A 5,787-nucleotide genomic window follows, 5' to 3' on the forward strand; every position below is an offset into this window, starting at 1 on the left:
CCCACACAAACCCCCACATCAGAACAAGAGACCATATTTAGTATTTATTTCATTTCACCAAAAGCAAATATGTTCTAAATAGTACAAGTAAGCTATGCAGATTTTATTGACTGTTCAGTTAGGATATGGAAAAGATTTACATCATTCTTCATACAGATCAAATTTTTGAAATCCCAATTAAAATGTAGAGATTAAAAGAAACTTAAGAAGCATATCAACTAATTGCAATGGATATATCATAATTGGTTCATACTAAAACAGATGAACTCAAAAAAACTCAAAACTCCTCAAAAAAAGAGGAAATTGAACTCTGAATATTTGACAATATCAGGAAATTATTGTTAATTTTTAAGTATAATAGTGGTATTGTGCTTTTTCTTCAAAGACTCTTGAACCCTTAGTTTTCAGAAAAACATTCTAAAATATTTGTGAATGAAATCATACACTGGGATTTGCTTCTAAACAATCTACAAATGGGGAAACAGAAGAGGATATAGAAGAAAGAGGTAATTCTGACTTGATAATTATTTAATCAGGTGACGAAAACACATATGAGTATTAATTATACAATCATCTCTATTTTTACAAATATCTGATATTTTCCATATTTTTTAAATAAAAACAAATCTTATTTAGACTTTTATTTTCTCTCTGCAAAGTCCTTCTTCAACCACCACCAGCCAATTTTTCCTGTTTTCCTACATTTTCTAACTCCTGTATTTTCTCAAGCAATTCAACTCTCAAACAGAAAAACAAAAGCCTTGAAACTAACCACACCCAGCCCTTTAAAGAATACATTAAAGATTGTTAATTATGCTCAGAGTCTATCCCTTGAGATCTTGGGTTCACGCCAAAACATCTGTTTAATTATCTAGTCTAATTGCAGTTCTTCTTGTATATCATTACACTGGAATTTTTTTAAAAAAAGAAAATGTATTACCATAAGTTTCATCATCTTAACAGCATTAAAATTCATGAGTGTGTGCGTGCACATGTGCACACATGTACGCACAGGTTTATCTCTGCCTTTGTGTGTGCTCAAGAGGCACAAAAGCATAAATAACTGAAGGCTGAAATTAATGATTTTGAGAACTTCTAAAATAAATTAAATAATGAACAAATAATAATGGAGTAAACCTCACAGATTAGGACAATGTTATGAGGTATCATCTCCATTTGAACTTATCTTTTATACCCTAATTTTACCATTTTGACTCTATTTTTATACGCTATTCATGATTTACATAAAACCAACTGACAAACACAGATGGAAAATGTTATCTAACAAAGGAAATAAATGCCTATATCTGGCTCCCTCACAGACCTCTAGTCATATTTAGGTTTACCATGTACCCTTAAATGTTTGGAACATAATAGGATTTTTGTTCTGGCAGACACTCTGGACTGTCTATCTAAAAGATCCTCATAACTCCTTTCTTCCCTGTGTTCCTCTATTGAGAGGCATAGAAGCTAAAATACATGATTTCCCAGGCTCTGTTGCAGTGAAAAATGGCCATGTGACCAAATTGTTACCAAGAAAATGTGAATGGAATTCACTGTGAATGTCTTCTCTTCCCAAATTTAAAATATAAAGTCTTAAACGGAGAAAGGTTTGTACTTTTCTACCTTCTTCATTTCTGGAATGCCAACATGAGGTGCAGAAGTATAGCAAGGCCATCTTGCAACTAAGAGGTCAAAAACACATGCTAAAGATAGTAAAGCAGTAAAAGAAAGAGCCTCGATCCAGAACAACACTGCTAAACCGCTGTTTTATCTCTGGCTTCCTTTCTTCAGATGGATTTTTATATAAGAACAACAAAACATTGTATATTTAAGCCACTGTCAAGAGTGTTTTCCAGGTTTCTGGTTTGTTTGTTTGTTTGTTTGTTTGTTTGTTTGTTTTGCAAGGAAACATATTCCTAATTTACACACTAGTGTTCCTAGGAACAAAACAGGTGGCAGCTGTTCACAATACAGACACAACACAAATATATGTAAGAATGTGGGCAGACTTCTGCTTCTGGCAAAGATGATGAAGTGACAGGGACTGGATTTACCTTTCCACCTAAAACAAGTAAAAGAACAGACATAAGAAACAGTTTTCAGACCTGAGCACCTGTTAGTGCAGGACATTGATCTCTGAGAGAGGAGGAAAATCTGGGGTTAGTCCCAGGGATTGTCCAACGTTACTTCTGGAAAAAGTTTCTAAGCTCCAAAACAAGGTAGAGGAAACCAGGGAGATCCTGGAGGTCTGTCTGATGGAAGATATGGAGCTAAGAGTCCAGGCAGGGCAAAGTGGATAGAGTGAGTATGGCACTGTGAAGGAAGGAGCTGCAATGGAGACAGCTCCGGAGATCTGCAGAGCGTTCACCTCTGGTCTGCAGCCGAGTAGTGACTAAGGGTTACACGTGGGGAGAACTAAGACTAGGGAACAAACCATGCCAAAGGAACGGAAGTAATGACCCCAAAGCTCACACAGGTCCAGGAATAGCTTATATTTTCAGCCAGCCAGAGTGCAAAGCTTCATAACTCACAAGACAACAGAAGAATATCACCTGAGTGGTAGGGCCAAATTTGCCCTTCATTAAGGTTGTCTGGTCCTTATACCTTACAAGACATAAAAGAAACCGTGGAAAGGGTCAAACTGTTCCCCTGTAACTTAGCTGTGTCACAGAACAAAGCTTAAAAATATTCGACACCCAACAAAAAATAATTTACAATGTCTCACATCCAATGAAAAATATTCAAAGAAGCAGGAAAATATAACCAATAAGAGGAATAAAAAGAATCAATGAATAGAAACAGACTTAGAAGTTACATGCTTTAGGTGGTAAACCACAAAGAAAAGTTTATTTGCTTTTGTAAAGGTAATATACTACTAAGACACAGTGAAGATTTAAGGAATGCTATTTTATGAGATATAATACAGAACAGAAAAATGCTTAAGAAGTAATTAACATGTAGGTAATTAACAATTGAGTAATTAATAATTAGATTGATTATATCATCAGCATGATTATTTCATAGAGTTCAGGAAGAACACTTTCTCTTAAAATCAGAAACCATGCTCTTAAGACCACGATAAACTTAATGCTGCTGGAATGATTTGGTCTGGTTAGTCTATTTTTTAGTTAGGTCATAAAAACAACAAAAGCGAGAACAACCCAAAACAAAATAACAGATAGTAATAACTTAATGAAAACTCAGTGCAACATCTTCCCCTTGCATTTCCTTTTTCAACTAACCATTGTACAGAAGATAGAAACTTAGAGATTGCAACTTCATTGCTAAACATCTCCAATATTTATACCTACTTTTCTGGTTTAGTAATTACAAAATGCTGACATGGGCTCTGGATTCATCTTCTTGGACTTCCATATTCTTCTCTGTGCACTATGGAAGCAGATGGAGAATTATATAACACTAGGACCAGCCAGGAAGGTCAAGTTTTGTTTTTCAATCCTTGATCCAGTTTATGATCTTATGATTTGCCTCCTTTCCAACAAAAATCCCAGTTCATATTTGAGTGCTACTGGTAACCAGAAATTGTATTATTTGAAACTTACCTAATTTTTTACCACCACTTCTTGACTAAAATGTTTTTGAATAGTTTCATTTAATAAGTTTTTTAAAACTTATTGAACGTCCACCAACTAATGAAAGGTTAAAGAAGATGTGGGGTGTGTGGGTGTGTGTGTGTGGGGGGGGTGGGGGTGGGTGTGTGTAATGGAATATTACTCAGCACTCAAAAAGAATGAAATCTTGCCATTTGCAATAATGTGGATGGAACTAGAGTGTATTATGCTAAGTGAAATAAGTCAGAGAAAGACAAATATCATATGATTTCACTCATATATGGAATTTAAGAAACAGAACAGATGAACATAGGGGAAGGGATAGAAAAATAAGATAAAAACATAGAGGGAGGCAAACCAAAAGAGATAAATACAGAGAACAAACTTAGGGCTGCTGGAGGGGAGGTTGGTGAGGGGATGGGCTAAATGGGTGCTGGGCATTAAGGAGAGCACTTGTTGGGATGAGCACTGGGTATTATATGTAATTGATGAATCGCTAAATTCTACTCCTGAAACCAATACTATATTATATGTTAACTAACTTAAATTTAAATAAAATCTTGGAGGAAAAAAAAAGAAAAGAAAAGAAACCCAATTCCAATGCAGCTATGAGGGTCAGGGTCAGGAGGAACAGTTTTGATAGCACTACTTTATTTTTTTTAATTTTGAATATTAATTTTTAATAATGTATGATAGTTAACCAGTTTATAAAAGTTGATTTGTGATGATTTATTGATTTTCAATATGAAAATAGGTTGGATAAAAATTGCATATAGAAAAGGCTAGGACCACTGGCCTATGTACTTTTTTTTTAATATGAAATTTATTGTCAAATTGGTTTCCATACAACACCCAGTGCTCATTCCAACAGGTGCCCTCCTCAATGCCCATCACCCACTTTCCCCTCCCCTCCATCCCCCATCAACCCTCAGTTTATTCTCAATATTTAAGAGTCTCTTATGGTTTTCCTCCTTCCATCTCTGTAACTCTTTTTTTTTCCCCTTCTCCTCCCTCCTGGTCTTCTGTTGAGTTTCTCAGGATCCACATATGAGTGAAAACATACGGTATCTGTCTTTCTCTGCCTGACTTATTTCACTTAGCATAACACTCTCCAATTCCATCCACGTTGCTACAAATGACCAGATTTCATTCTTTCTCATTGCCAATTCATATTCCATTGTATATATAAACCACATCTTCTCTATCCATTCGTCAGTTGATGGATATTTAGGCTCTTTCCATAACTTGGCTGTTGTTGAAAGTGCTGCTATAAACATTGGGGTACAAGTGCCCCTATGCATCAACACTCCTGTATCCCTTGGGTAAATTCCTAGCAGTGCTATTTTTGGGTCATAGGGTAGATCTATTTTTAATTTTCTGAGGAACCTCCACACTGTTTTCCAGAGTGGCTGCACCAGTTTGCATTCCCACCAACAGTGCAAGAGGGTTCCCATTTCTCCACATCCTCGCCAGCATCTATATAGTCTCTTGACTTGTTCATTTTAGCCACTCTGACTGGTGTGAGGTGGTATCTGAGTGTGGTTTTGATTTGTATTTCTCTGATGAGGAGTGATGTTGATCATCTTTTCATGTTGATAGCACTACTTTAAAGGAAAAACAAAACTTTTATTGTTAAATAAAAGAATTAGTAAACAAACAAAAAACCTCATTGAACATGGGGGATTCTGAAAATCTCTAAGTGTAACACAAAAATATTCACATTTTTAAGGCACATCTAGAATCCGTTGAAATCACCAAAATCATGAGTTAGAAATACATTATTAATCTTATAAAAGTAATCAAAACAGAGATGAGTTTCTTTCTTTAAAAAAAAAAAAGTAAAAGATTTTTCCTTCTAAATGTGAGACATTCAGCTGGAGGTAATAAAATTGTCTTTTAATCCTTAAAAATATAATACCAATGGCTGTTTCTTCTAAAAGTTGTTACTTAGGCAGTTATGTGGCCCAAGTAACTTATTATGAAAAGCTGAGAGAATGAAAGTATCCTACTTTCAATTATCTAGCAGCCATTAAAACTGAATTCTGCATTCAAAAAGATGTTCTCATAACATGACCTGAGCATACCAGAGGTAACTGACCGTTAAAACCTAGACCTTCTAAAAGCTCTGGGAAAGGCTGAATGAACTCTAGGTCACAGAAAGCAAATTCCCTCAGATGCCAGGCTGCTTAGCAAGGTCTTCCAGAGGTAAAGG

Source organism: Acinonyx jubatus, chromosome A1, assembly GCF_027475565.1.
Source record: "Acinonyx jubatus isolate Ajub_Pintada_27869175 chromosome A1, VMU_Ajub_asm_v1.0, whole genome shotgun sequence".
Taxonomy (NCBI): Eukaryota; Metazoa; Chordata; class Mammalia; order Carnivora; family Felidae; genus Acinonyx; species Acinonyx jubatus.